This window comes from Dendrobates tinctorius, unplaced genomic scaffold, assembly GCF_039654945.1.
Source record: "Dendrobates tinctorius isolate UK_male_01 unplaced genomic scaffold, ASM3965494v1 ptg000272l, whole genome shotgun sequence".
Lineage (NCBI taxonomy): Eukaryota > Metazoa > Chordata > Amphibia > Anura > Dendrobatidae > Dendrobates > Dendrobates tinctorius.
This window is the reverse complement of record NW_027361939.1, coordinates 13,634,025-13,648,678: the sequence shown is the minus strand read 5'-3', so window position 1 is coordinate 13,648,678 and position 14,654 is coordinate 13,634,025. Positions and strand designations below refer to the sequence as shown.

Below are 14,654 nucleotides of genomic sequence, written 5' to 3'. Positions count from 1 at the left end.
TGTCACAAATGTACTCGAGTCTCCCAATGAAGAGACTATGTATGTCAGACATTTTTGAGCAATTTTCGCAACATTTTGTGAAACTCGTGGCTTTTTTGCACTGCTTAAAAGCCACAAACAATGGTTACAGGCAAAAATAAAGACCATTGTAGACTTTGCTCAAATTTTTGAACCGTGTATGCCATTTTGAAAAATTTGGAGCTAAAAAGGCAACGAATACCACAAGACAATAAAAAAAAAAAAAATGCGGAAAAAATTGCAAATGACAAATAGGAGCCATAAAGTGTAATCTGCTTTCATGGCGATGTATGTCTGTACATTACTACATAAAAATAATAATGTGTGTGCGCAGAATGCCCCGTCCAGAGCCGCTGAGCTCACTGGCCAGACGCCTGTGGACCTGGGATGGGTGAGTATAGCGTGGTTTGTTTTTTTCTTTATAGTAAATTGCAGCCAAGGGAGAAATTTAATTGAAAAAATTGCATTTTCCGTTGAGAGAATAAGGCTATGTTCACACGTTGCGTTTTTTTCCCGCAGGCAAAATTTGCTCTCTTGGCAGTAGAGAAGCAGCTTCAAAAAAGCATTTTTTGCTGAATTTTTGCTATGTTTTTATTGTCTCTTGTGCATACCGATAAATTTTAGTGCCCCCCCAAAAAAAAACACGATGCAACTTCGTTAAGGTTTTGGCACTAAAAAACAGCAAAACCCGATACCTGTGTTGTTTTTTTTTTGCTCTCATTGCTTTCTGTGGATGCGCTTTTTCTGCTGCAGAAATGATTCAGGGGATACAACAGAAGAGAACGGACCTTCTTCTCTTGCGGGTTCGCTGAGTTTTACATGCAGATTTCTCTTCTCCCATAGACTGGCATTAGATGCAGAAAATGTTCAGGAAAAAAACGCACACGCATTTTAGTGCATCTCTGAGGGTTGAAATGCATCAAAACCGCATGTAATTCGCACAAGACTGTTATCAATATAGTTTTGTCAAAGACAAATACCATAAAGTATCAAAAATAAAGTAGCGCTGTATAAAACAAAGAAAAAAAAAAAAACAAGGAGAGACAAAAAGCAATCAAAAATGTGATAAAACGCATGAAAAAAAATGCACTAAAAACGCAATAAAAAAACACAAGTCACCTAATAGGTGCAGAAAATCTGCAACATCAAAAACTAACCGAAAGCTTATTGCTTTGCATGTGTGAATAAAAAACACTCCGAAAAAACTCTTAAAGAAGCGACACGATCCGATTCAGTCAGAAAAAAAAAGCGTGTGCATGAGTTTTGTGAAATCTTTTTGAAAGCTTTTTGCTGGTACTGTAAAAAGCAGCTTTTAATTTGCTGCAAAAACGCAGCGTGTGAACATAGCCTTAGCGCGACTTTCGCACAGATTTGCACGCAGAAGTGAAAAAAAAATGACAGCGTAATACAGGACCAGCTAAGCAAGAGGAATATGAAAAATCTCATCTGTAGGTTGCAGAAACTTGACTCGTGGAGCGGATTGATAAATCAGTAGCGTGTATATTCATGCAGGGTTAAATCCATGACTACATTTGATATTGGTGCAAATTTGCTGCAGAAATTCACAGTGAATTCAGATATCATTGCGAAAATGATTCGGCCACGGGTAAGTGGAGCGCCCGCCAGGGCCGTGGGGTACTTGGTACCGGGCCACTTCTAAAAGGGGCAGTGTCACAGCAGCGGTGACCCAGACCGTGGCCCTGGGCGTCCAATAAAAGGGGAATATTTACAGAGGAAAAATAAAGAGAGTGTTAGTAAAGTGTTCGTAATGCCACCTGTGGTTTCTGGTCAGAGATGACCAGCGCTGCAGTGCAGATCCTCTGGGACTGATGGTGTGATGCAGCAGAGTTGGAATGGCTCTCCACAGGTAGAGCTGTTGTCCCAGGGCAGTAGTGGTAATGCAAAAGATGTTGTATTTTCTGATGATTGATGAAGGTAGATGTAGCAGTGTTGAATGAGTGTTGAGGAAAGAATTCAAAGAACACAGCTGGGTGCAGTTCCAAAGCTTTACTCACAGTTCTGGTGTGCACAGATGCCCGCTTGGTACTGCGTCCCTCAGGTGAGGGGCTCAGTCAACTCCCAGGCAGATGGAGAACACCATTCCAGCACTCCTTTCAGTATATGCCTTTCCTGGCCATCTCACTGTGTTGCTTTCTCGCCTCTTCCTACACAACACCTCAAAGTCAGTGTCCCAGGCCAGCAGCCGTGGACCCTGACTTTCCAGCGAAGATAACTGTGGTTAGGGACTGAGGTACCTAAAGGTGCCATAACTGTCGGTTTGCTAGCTGAGTCAGTTGTCCCCTCCACTAGGCTAGGGGCCGAGACCCTTCTGCGTCTTGATCTCTCCACCTGATGGCCGTCAGCGTGGAACGAGCCCCATGGGCAGTATAGCCACTGCTCCGTGCCGCTAGGATCCCTTCCCTCTTACAGGGAGCTTCCTTTGGTTACTGTCCCTTCCAGCAGTGCCTCCCAACCAGGAGCTGCTCCACACGTCCTCACGCCTCTTCCCCTACGGAAAGACTGTCTACGTACTTCTTTCCCTAGGGGAATACTGACTTAACTTCCCTTCTATTCTCCCTCTAAACCTCAAGCTCCACCCACCTCCCAACACCCTTTATGACCCAAGCAGGGGTTATCCAGGGTGCCCTGCTACTTTAGGGGGTGTGTTGGTTGCAGGTGTTAGAGTGCTGTCAGGTGCCTCCACCTTACCTGCGAAGTGGGATACCACATCTCTGGATGAGGTGCAGTACCTCTGTGGCGACTGAACCCTCAGGGGCGCCACATAAGGGTGCGGTATGGGTTCAGTCTGTGTGTAACGTGGCCAGTCACACGCATGTGAACTGAGCCTTAGCCGGTCAGCCACAGATAAGGCCTCATTCAGACACTCTTGTTTCATGGATAGAACATTAACCCGTTATAGTCTATGGTGCTGCTCACATGTCTGAGTATTTTTCCTGAGCCGCCTGCAAAAAAAAGTCATGTCCGATGATGGCGTCCTAGTGCTGTCCGTTTTTCATTATTATTTGTTAGAAGCTTTAGATCAGTTTTTTGTTGCATGGAAAAAAATGAAAATTGTTTTTTGTTTTTTTTTGCGTACGAGAAAAATCAGTGACGTCTGAATGAGGCCTGAAGTGAGAGGCTGAGGATTCAAAATTTGCAACAAGTCTCCATATATTCTGCAAATATTTTTTTGCATTATTTTTTAAAATCTCATGCACAACCCAAGATCCGGACAGAAAATCTGCTACTTCCCCCTATGTGGCAACGTAACTCTAAGGGTACGTGCACACGCTGCGGAATACTCTGCGGATTTGGCCGCGGATTTTGTAAAATCCGCATGTAAATCTGCAGGTCAAAATGCCTGCGGTTTTACCTGCGATTTGGCCTGCGGTTTTGCCCTGCGGTTTATCATCTCTACAATGGAGCAGATGGCAAACCGCAGCAGAATCCGCAGAAAGAATTGACATGTCATTTCTTTCTGCGGTTCAGAAACTGCAGCAAATCCGCGCGGAGAAAAACGTCTGCACTGCGGTTTTTGATATCTATATGATATTATGGTACTGTACACCGCAGCAGAATCCGCAGCGTGTGCACACACCCTTACAGGTGATCAGAATAAAAAAAGAAAGCAAATGAGGATGAAATACTTGGGAGCAGAAAGTGTCACTGTCCTTGCTGGGAGCTGGGCACCCATGAGGGGCAGCCCCAGGCCTGGGCAGATCAGTGATGTGCCCCCTGACCCTGTGCCTGCTCTGCATCCTGCAGCACAATACAACCATTATACATATAGAAAGTCTAGTAAGGCACAGCTCACCCCATCCCCCTCTCTGACGTCAGAAAACAGGGCAGGGATTAAGGAGAAGGATGAGAAGAGCTGAGGAGGAGGCTGTAGTGCATCCAGTGCAGGACTGGGCAGTGACATGCAGCACTACTACACCTAATATCTGGGGACACTGCGGGGACAGACTCTGCCCTGGAATCAGCGCATCTGGGGCTTTGCAAATTGTGTGTCCAGAGGAGGAGATCCGGCATCAGGAGTGCAGCCTGCACAGGATATTACTGGGTGCTCACAGGGGATCAGTAGATCGGAAAGGGATCTCTGGGAGCAGGTGAGCCTGGCAGTGTGTGCATGGAGGTGTGGGGCTATGGCATCCTGCCCAGCATCTCTATGTGCTGCTGCACTGTGCCTGTGTGTGTAGCGCTGCTCACATGCACAGGATCGGATCTGTTAGTTGCATACTGCTTACACAATTGTGTAGTGGTACAGCAGTGGTGGGGCTGCCCCCCTGTTGGGTGCTGGTGGGCGATGCAGGGCTGCCCCCCTTGTATATAGTCCTGCAAGTCTGTATTGTGTTGCACACTTGAGCCCTATAAACAACTGTGTATATGTTGATAACTGCGCCCAAGTAATTGTGCCACATCCACAGCGGTGTGTCTGTATTGTGTCGCTCACTTTAGCCCTGTACACACACAATTAGTGTATACGGTGATTTTCCTCCCCTGAGTTATGCTACAAATTGTGACTTGTGCCGTACCCACGATGGTGTCTGTATTACACACAATGTGCCTAAGTCTCAAGTGTGCAACACAATGAATACGGCACAGGACACAACTATACAAGTCCCGCACTATGCTTTGTGTTACCTGTGATGGCACTCGTACACTGTCTGTGAAAAACGCCGAAAATCAGACTTGTGAATGAGCCCTAATAGCGCTATCATCAGACACAACTGTGTATAGATTTGTCTTGTGCTATATTCACAACTCTGTGTGTTGTGCGTCTTTGATTGTGTCTGCGTCCAACACAATAGACACCATTGTGGATACCGCCCAAGTTAGACAAAATAAAGTACCCATAATTGTACAGACGCACAATCATAAATACAGCACTCTACACACAGTTGTGTGTTTGCCATAGTTACGGTATAGTGCTATAATCACGCACAATTGTGTATAGTGTTGGAGTTGTATAGTTGTGCCGTATCCGCCGTGGTGTGTATAGTGTTGGAGTTGTATAGTTGTGCCGTATCCGCCGTGGTGTGTATAGTGTTGGAGTTGTATAGTTGTGCCGTATCCGCCGTGGTGTGTATAGTGTTGGAGTTGTATAGTTGTGCCGTATCCGCCGTGGTGTGTATAGTGTTGGAGTTGTATAGTTGTGCCGTATCCGCCGTGGTGTGTATAGTGTTGGAGTTGTATAGTTGTGCCGTATCCGCCGTGGTGTGTATTGTGCGCTATGCACACTGTTGCGCGTCTCTGGCGTCGTCGTGCGGTGGTTGCACAGCGCCGCACACTTGTGTGGAGTTGTGCTCCATGTTGGGGGCTGGGAGGGTTTCTTGCTGACTTGCTGAAGTCTGGACAGTATAAAGAGGAGGGGAGAGATTTGTATATAGTGTAATGGGGGAGGGGTTGGTGTATGGAGGGGGGAGGTTTGCACGTGTATGTGTAAGGGGGGTTGTGTGTATCTGCAAGATCTGACCCACAACTGAGGCTGGCTCCTCACATATTGTGGCCTGGCAGGGTGGCAATGTGTGACTGTGCCAGCTGTGGGAAGACTTATTTTACCTCAGGTGCTCTAATAATTTCTCCCGACAAGCTCCAACCTGACTACTGGCTGCTAATCTGCCCCTTTTATATCTATAGGGCTGTGACGGCGGAGAGGCAGACTGGCATTGTGCAGAACTCCGGTGATTCCATCCCTGCCAGGCTGGAGTTGGTGTAGAGCAGATGTGATGTGGCTACACGGCACTCACTACCGCGGGCTTCGGGCCTCTGATCACTCCGCCGGCAGCTGGGGGCATTGGCGCTGCTGCTAATCTGATTTCAATGACAGATCATGTAACTAATTTTCCAGATGGGATGACTGCATCGGTGAATTATCATCAAATTACACCGGCCGGCCATCGCTCTGGCTTGTGTTACTGGTCAATAGAACGGGTTTTGTCAGGCAGATTGCTCCGTTGCCATTAGATGACCTCATGCCTGGGTGTAGGGCCGGTATGGGGCCACCTGGTGCCGAGACTCTATGATGTATCCTCAGTATAAGCCGGCGTTTTCAGGGGAAATCCATGGAGCCGGTTTACAGCTGTCAGTTCACGGTCTCTTCCTTGTGCCGTATCCTCCGCGCCCATCTGTAGTGATCACCGTATGGATGGAGATGGCGAGTGACTCACTCCTGCCCGCACAGGCCGGGTGCTCCTAGTAATGCAGACGTGGCCATGTGGGACTGGTATCTTATCTGAATTATTAATAATAAAAAAATCAGTGCCGGCTGCAGATAAACGCCAATTTCCCGCTTCCCTCATCCTTTTGGCGCAGCTGGCAAGAAAAACTGCTGTCCCTCACTTGTCCACTTGCTCCGATCTTACACCCGAAGGAGCTCAGGAAAGTATCTGAAATTTCTCCTGATTTTTCAAGACTCTAAGGCCCAACACCACCTAAATTAGTTTAATTTACTCTTCTGAGGAATAACTAAAATAACTTTAGCGAGTGCCATTGTTGTGTCAGCGGCTCACACTTGCTTTTCTGCTTGTCCGTTTCAGATCGTTGGGACCGGGCAGATATTGCCGCAACGTATTTGCTGCATGTGAAATTCATTGTGATGGATACAGGTTTTAAAAAGACCCCTTACATATAAAATAAGTCTGTTGAACCCACCGATTGTGTCATGTTCCAACATATGGAGGATTTCTGATTGTGTGTCGGGGGGACAATGTTGGGGGATAGTAGGATCCTGTTGAATTTCAGTAGCCGCTCCAGGAGTCTGGCAGTGGCTCTCCTTCATGTTCTCAAACTCCACATAAACTCTCCAAATCCACCTCACAAGATTACCTTTTGTGCTCAGGAATCTCAGTAAAAGGACTGGGCATATATCCTTAGGGTATGTGCACAATGAGGCGGATTTGGAGAGTCTTCTCCAAAAACAACACGGTAAGCAGCCTAATTTAGAGATCTCGTTCCTGAGTATGGGAGAGTCGGGAAATATGTCCGTCAGCTGAATGATCTAATGTGTCTGGCCAGGTTGATGGGATGCTGCATCGGTAGTTTACGCTGCAAGTTTTCTCTTAAATTTAATTTACAATGCTGCTACTGTAAGACACCGTGGATAATTAAATTAAGAAAACTTTATCAGCATGCACAAGAGACAATAAAAACGCAGCAAAACCTGCTTTTTGTAAGCAGCTTCCAAGAGAGCCGGTTTTGCCTGCAGAAAAAAAAACACAACGTGTGAAGATAGCCTAAGAGTTTGCCAGGGCTGTGGAGTCGGTAAGCCAAACCTCCGACTCTTGACTCCTCAATTTCCATGGCTCCAACTCCACAGCCCTGGAGTTTGTGCTAGTTGTTATGGCCACCTTCACTCCTGGTCGATCAGTGGCCTTGTTCATCCTATCAGTGTGTAATATCCACACTGTTAGGCCGGGGTCAGATGTGCGAGAAACTCACAGGTCAATACCTGGCACTGCTGCCGCCACTCGGACTGGAGCGGGCGCTCAGCTGCATGTATTTCTATGCAGCTGAACGCTCCAGTCCCGAGTGCTGGCGGCAGCGCTGGGTATTGAGATGAGAGACTCGTGTGAAATTCTCGCACTTCTGACCCCGGCCTTAGGATAATGATCTTTATTTTTTTATATAGCGCTATCATATTCCGCAGCGCTTTACAGTTTTTGCACACATTATCATCACTGTCCCCGATGAGGCTCACAAAATCTAAATTCCCTATCAGTATGTCTTTAGAGTGTGGGAGGAAACCGGAGTACCCGGAGGAAACCCACGCAAACACGGGGAGAACATACAAACTCCTTGCAGATGTTGTCCTTGGTGGGATTCGAACCCACTGAGCCACCGTGCTGCCCGGATTCGATTCTGGTTCCAGCATTCGTCACATGACCGCAATGCTCAATAGAACATTGAGAGAAACGGCGGAGACTCTATTTGGAATGTGACTACACAAATCGTGTACTTGTGGTCATGTGACAGCCGCTGGAATTTACACGGATCCGAGTCTCAACAGCGTGGACGTTCTACTTTTCTAGTATTCTGTAAGCTGCAGGGTTTGTTAAAAAAAAAATTTCCTCAGGGGGTGGACAACCATTTTGAGGGCCTTTTTACATAGGAGGATGATCACCCAAATGTTTCCGATCATTGCCAGGTAATTTAAAATCACTTCATGTGGGCAAAAATGGGTCTCTGCTTGTCTCCTGTAAACGGGAGAAGTGCCACCATGTAATGTACGACAGGAAGAGGAACGATTGTAGGACCCCCTCCACCCGCCATTGTCACTCGGAAATGAGCTCCCATGGACTTCCAAGACCGCTGCTCGCTCTGGAGAGTTTATCAACCTTTGTTATGAGGTTTCTGAAAAGATTGAAATAAGATGTCTCCTCCTTTCCAGTTCATTCATAGAAGCTCCCAGTGATATCTCGCTCTACGTAAGTAACTAGAATAGATTAGTCTCCAGATCGATGGATGGAAGACTCCCATATTGATCTAGAGCCATAACTCTGCCGTCCTGCCGGAAGAATGGATCTAGACGGTATATGGAAACTAGTCATCTAAGATTGCATTTACAAGTGTACGGCGTGGATATAGTATATACTCCCAGATATAGGGATCTGCTTGTTGAGGTCCACATCTTATACAGTCATCTTGGCTGTCGCCATTGCTGCTGTCCTATGGGAATATACAGAATGGAGGAGTTAATAGATGAGCGTGCTGCAGGATATGACGCCGACCATCTGCGTCATTCCTTGGCTTTGGTGCCATATCTATTAAAATGTGCAAAGAAAACAATGAGTCGGCACTACCTAAGTATATACGCAAACTGTCTTGCTTGTTTTTGTAGGTGCCATATGTATTTATTGCTAAGAATGTACTTCACCTCGTGTGCTCCATGTGCTAGATTTTGGGTATGGTCCATGGTTGTTTGACCATATACATGCATGTGGACCTCGCCTCTCTTTCGTCAGGTTCTTGCCTCATTTTTGGTTGATTTAAAAAAAGGAAAAAAAAAGTGATTTATTTTCTCCAAAACTGGAGGAAAATGACACACATTGTATGTGTAATATATATATATCTCTTTCTAATATATAAAGCTCAAGTGTGTGTGTATGTCCGGGATAGACATCCGCACCGTCGCAGCTACAGCCACAAAATTTGGCACAGTCACACGTCTGGACCCCAAGAGTGTCCTAGGCTATGTTGTGAGGCGAAATTTTGACCCTGCGCGTTCCAATTCACCAAACAATTTTGCCCCTATCTACATAATGGGGAAAAAGTGTGTCAAGCCCCGCCCCTCATTATGATGTCATAATGGTTGACATGGCGACGCTGATGTCGTCATAGGTTGCAACACCGCTGCTCATTATGATGTCATAATGGTTGACTATGGGATGGAGGATGTGTGATGGGTATATGGGCACTCGACTATGGGATGGCAAATATGTATGATGGGTATATGGGCATGGGCCTATGGGATGAAGGATGTGTGATGGGTATATGGGTACAGGACTATGGGATAGAGGATATGTATGATGGGTATATGGGCACGGGACTATGGGATGGCAGATATGTATGATGGGTATATGGCACGGGACTATGAGATGAAGAATGTGTGATGGGTATATGGGCACTCGACTATGGGATGGAGAATATGTATGATGGGTGTATGGGCACTGCACTATGGGATGAAGGATATATATGATAGTTATATGGGCATGGGACTATGGGATGGAGGATATGTATGACGGGTATATGGGCACTGGACTATGGGATGAAGGATATATATGATGGGTATATGGGCACGGGACTATGGGATGGAGGATAATTATAATTTGTTATAACTAACCACAGTTAGTTACTATGCCCGGGCAGCAACCAAAAATCAGGTTCTTGCCTGATTTTTGGTTGATTTAAAAAAAGGGAAAAAAAGTGATTTATTTTCTCCAAAACTGGAGGAAAATGACATACATTGTGTGTGTGTGTAAAAAAAAAAAAAAAAAAAAAAAAAAAAAAAAAAAAGAGAGATATATATATATCTTTAATATTATATTTATCTCACGAAGCATCTTTCATTTCACCAGAGCTGTTCAAAAGAAGCTGAGCTGTGATTGGTTGCTATTAGCAAGTTTTCCCACTTGCCAACACCTCAGCAGACACTGACATGGTGGGAGAAATCTAGCATCTCTGAGAACATAAGCTCCCAGCCATTGTCTGCGGCCCCCCAGAAAGGAGCAGAGAGCACATGACAGAAATGAATCCCCCCCCCCCCCCTCCCTGTCCATATCCCCATCACACTTCCTCCATCCCATAGGCACATCTTCCCTCTTAAAGAGATCATTGGTATTGAAGTTAGGGCAAATCCACTCTGCGCTTTGGTACTGACCCCAGGCCTTTCTTAAAGGGATCTCCGGTATGGAAGTCAGGGCAAATCCATCCAGCGCTTTGGTTCTGACCCCAGGCTGACGGGATGATGTGGGATATTAGAGGTAGTAGTCCGGCAGCTCTCGCTGATGAGATGATGTGGGATATTAGTGGTAGTAGTCTGGCAGCTCTCGCTGATGAGATGATGTGGGATATTAGTGGTAGTAGTCCGGTGGCTTTGACGGGATGATGTGGGATATTAGTGGTAGTTGTCCGGTGGCTCTAGCTGACGGGATGATGTGGGATATTAAGGGCAGTAGTCCAGTGGCTTTGACAGGATGATGTGGGATATTAGAGGTAGTAGTCCGGTGGCTCTGGCTGAAGGGATGATGTGGGATATTAAGGGTAGTAGTCCGTTAGCGCTGGCTGATGGGATGATGTGGGATATTAGGGGTAGTAGTCCGGCGGCTTTGTTTGGTGAGATGATGTGGGATATTAGGGGTAGTAGTCCGTTAGCTCTGGCTGACGGGATGATGTGGGATATTAGGGGTAGTAGTCCGGTGGCTCTGGCTGAAGGGATGATGTGGGATATTAGGGGTAGTTGTCCGGTGGCTCTGGTTGAAGGGACAATGTGGGATATTAGGGATAGTAGTCCGGTGACTCTGGCTGAAGGGATGATGTGGAATATTAGTGGTAGTTGTCCGGTGGCTCTGGCTGAAGGGATGATGTGGGATATTAGGGGTAGTAGTCCAGTGGCTCTGGCTGACGGGAAGATGTGGGATATTAAGGGCAGTAGTCCAGTGGCTTTGAGAGGATGATGTGGGATATTAGAGGTAGTAGTCCGGTGGTTCTGGCTGATGGGATGATGTGGGATATTAGGGGTAGTAGTCCGGCGGCTTTGGCTGGTGAGATGATGTGGGATATTAGGGGTAGTAGTCCGTTAGCTCTGGCTGACGGGATGATGTGGGATATTAGTGGTAGTTGTCCGGTGGCTCTGGCTGAAGGGACGATGTGGGATATTAGGGATAGTAGTCCGGTGGCTCTGGCTGAAGGGATGATGTGGAATATTAGTGGTAGTTGTCCGGTGGCTCTGGCTGAAGGGATGATGTGGGATATTAAGGGTAGTAGTCCGTTAGCTCTGGCTGACGGGATGATGTGGGATATTAAGGGTAGTAGTCCGTTAGCTCTGGCTGACGGGATGATGTGGGATATTAAGGGTAGTAGTCCGTTAGCTCTGGCTGACGGGATGATGTGGGATATTAAGGGTAGTAGTCCGTTAGCTCTGGCTGACGGGATGATGTGGGATATTAAGGGTAGTAGTCCGTTAGCTCTGGCTGACGGGATGATGTGGGATATTAAGGGTAGTAGTCTGGTGGCTCTGGCTGACGGGATGATGTGGGATATTAAGGGTAGTAGTCTGGTGGCTCTGGCTGACGGGATGATGTGGGATATTAGGGGTAGTAGTCCGTTAGCTCTGGCTGACGGGATTTGGGATATTAGGGGTAGTAGTCCGGCGGCTCTGGCTGGTGAGATGATGTGGGATATTAGAGGTAGTAGTCCGGCGGCTCTGGCTGGTGAGATGATGTGGGATATTAGGGGTAGTAGTCAGTTAGCTCCGGCTGATGGGATGATGTGGGATATTATAGTGAATGTGGCTATGCGGAGTGGGCGGGGCTCTACACTCAGCTTTATATATCTATATCATTAAAACTTGTTATAACTAACCGTAGTTAGTTCCTATGCCCGGGCAGCCCTTAGCTAGTATATGTATTTCCATCCACTCATTGTGTTTCAGTCAAAATTTTAAAGGAGTGTTCTTAAGGTGTATTGTCGAGAGAGCACCCCTCCTGGTCCCCTGATTTTTGCATTTTGGGAGTAGTTTGCCTCCCTGATGATTGACTGTTTGTACCTGTGCTTTTCGATATATACCTCGGATTGGTACAATCAGAAAATCTGGCCCTGGGACCAAAAAAAAGTGCAAAGTCCAAAAGATTCAAAGGGTAGTCTAACTCCTCGTGTTCCTTGTCAAGATATTCGGCCACTCGGACTGTAGGGTGGCTGGTAACCTAAGCAATGAGCTGTACACTGTTAATCTCTGCGTACAGGGGATTTATAGTAAGGGTTAAATTTCCAAGTTGTGTGTGTGTTTTTTTTTTTTTTTTTGTTTTTTTTTTTCGCCCCCCCCCCCCCCCTTATTCTGAGCAAGGAACAACCCCCTTTCAAAAGCTACAGATAATTGCATCACCTTAGCCCTTGCTAGTATTACTACACTGCCGTCCTCTTCTTGAAACAACACACAGGAAGATTGAAACAAATATTAATTCGGGAGCCAGAAATCTACAGTAATGAGTAATTAAAACGGGAAACTCTATTTCCTTTTAGCGCTAACAGATTTACAAGGTGGATTTTTTTATATAAAGTGATTTTTTTTCCACCGCATGATGCATCATCACTTCCTAATCAGTGGGGGTCTGCCTGCTGGGACCCCTCCAGCGCTTGCTCCCAGCCATCAACAATTTTTTTTTTTTTTTTTTTTTTTCCAGGCGAAATCTACATGGCTACTTCAGGACTGTTGGGGTCCCAAAGCTAGGACCCCTACCAATTAGGCCAATTAGGTGAGGGCATATCCTAGCAATATGCCATAACATTATTAGATGGGAACACTCCCTTTTGGTTTCTCATCGATGGGTCATTGTGGACTTTAGAAGCCATGTAGATGATTTTGGAAGCCAATTTGCCTTTTTGGTAGCCAGACTAGTAGGACTTCTTACATGAAAATTTGTTTGTGGAGGCCTGTGTGTCTTCACAGTGTTAATATACATCATTGATCACGTTTGGGCTTGGATGCTGGGTACGGGGTGGCGTGTGTATATCCGTCACCTGCCGCCTGTATTGTCCCTCTCCCATCTGCAGGGCTGACGTCAGTCTTGCAGCCCTTGTGTCAGATTCCTTACTGTTATGAGATCCTCATTGAGGATGTCGGTTTGTCGTCTGCCTGAAGTTGGGGGGGGTCACAGCTGTGGGATTACCTGGCACTTGAGGCGGACCAGCTTCCTCCTCAGCTAGCGTTGCCATAAAGGGTCCCGTTTCACATAGCGACGCTCCAGCGATCCCGACAACGATACCACCTGGATCGCTGGTGCATCACTACATGGTCGCTAGTAAGCTGTCAAACAGGCAGATCTAGTCAACGACACAGCAACCATCCGGCGATCCGTATAACGACCTCGGCGGTCATTGGGACCTTGTCACACAGCAACTATTCTGATGACTCACGCCTGTGTTCCTGAGTTCTGCGTCACCAACGAGGTCGCTCGTCGTTGTTATGGCGTCAAACACAGCGATGCATGGTGGCCAGCGGGACGCCAACGATCAAAAACTGGCCTGTGACATTCGAGCACGACCAGCGATATCCAGCGGGTGGGCCAGTCGCCGCTATGTGTCACACGTACAGAGATTGCTGGCAAGGTCGCTGTTGCGTCACAAAATCTGTGACGTTTCAGCGATCTCGTTAACTATCTCGTTATGTGAGACGGGACCTTTAGGCTCAATTTGAAGCTATTGGGATGGGGGAGGGGTGTATTGTTAATGGATAAGGGGTGGAGGAGACAACAGCCATTGATAAGGTGGAAATCCTGTAATATTGGACCTTGTCTGCTAAACCTGTTCCTGATGTGTATTGTAGCCTACTTAGGACATAAGCGTTTTGACGGCATTCTCCACCTCGTAGTGAAGAAGTGCAGAACTTCACCCCTTATTCTATCACACTCTTTTAACACTTCTTTTTTTTGTGAATTTTCACTCTGAACAATATGACAAAATACTTTACCATCCGTTTTCCAAGAAGCTACTGTCAACATGGTTGTCCTTCTTGTTGACCCTTTTTTTTTTTAATACATGGCTGCCACAAAAGCACAGAGCATCACATATCTCTAAATTGATAGCTGGGCGATAACATTAGTTTTCTTAACATAATGCTTACATGTGGCAGATTTCCTTGAAGGCGATCTCTCCTTACTCCCCCATAAACATGTACAATCGGCTCCACCAAATGTTCAAGTGTTTTTCAGGAGCAGAGCGGAGTAGACTGCTGCCAGATACCTTTGGCGGTGGCTTCCTCATGCGAAAACAAAAAGGATTGGGTGTTGTAATTCTTCGTGCCCAATCCTTATTCCATATCGCCTTCATCTCTTGGGTCGAGTCTTGTGTATAATTTATTGTAAAGATCAACCATGGCGTCCATGTAAACAAACCCTAAATGTGACCATACTCCTCAGATA

The 14,654-nt window shown here is 46.4% G+C and overlaps 1 protein-coding gene across 1 annotated transcript in view; it reads left to right on the top strand.

Moving 5' to 3' along the window:
• The first annotated feature begins 3,857 nt into the window (after positions 1-3,857).
• The window catches only part of SEMA4C (semaphorin 4C), a 35,233-nt gene continuing 24,436 nt past the window's right edge, over positions 3,858-14,654 (top strand). Inside the window, exon 1 of the mRNA XM_073559550.1 lies at positions 3,858-4,127. The gene's annotated coding sequence lies outside the window, so the exon portion shown is untranslated. The remainder of the gene's footprint in view (positions 4,128-14,654) is intronic.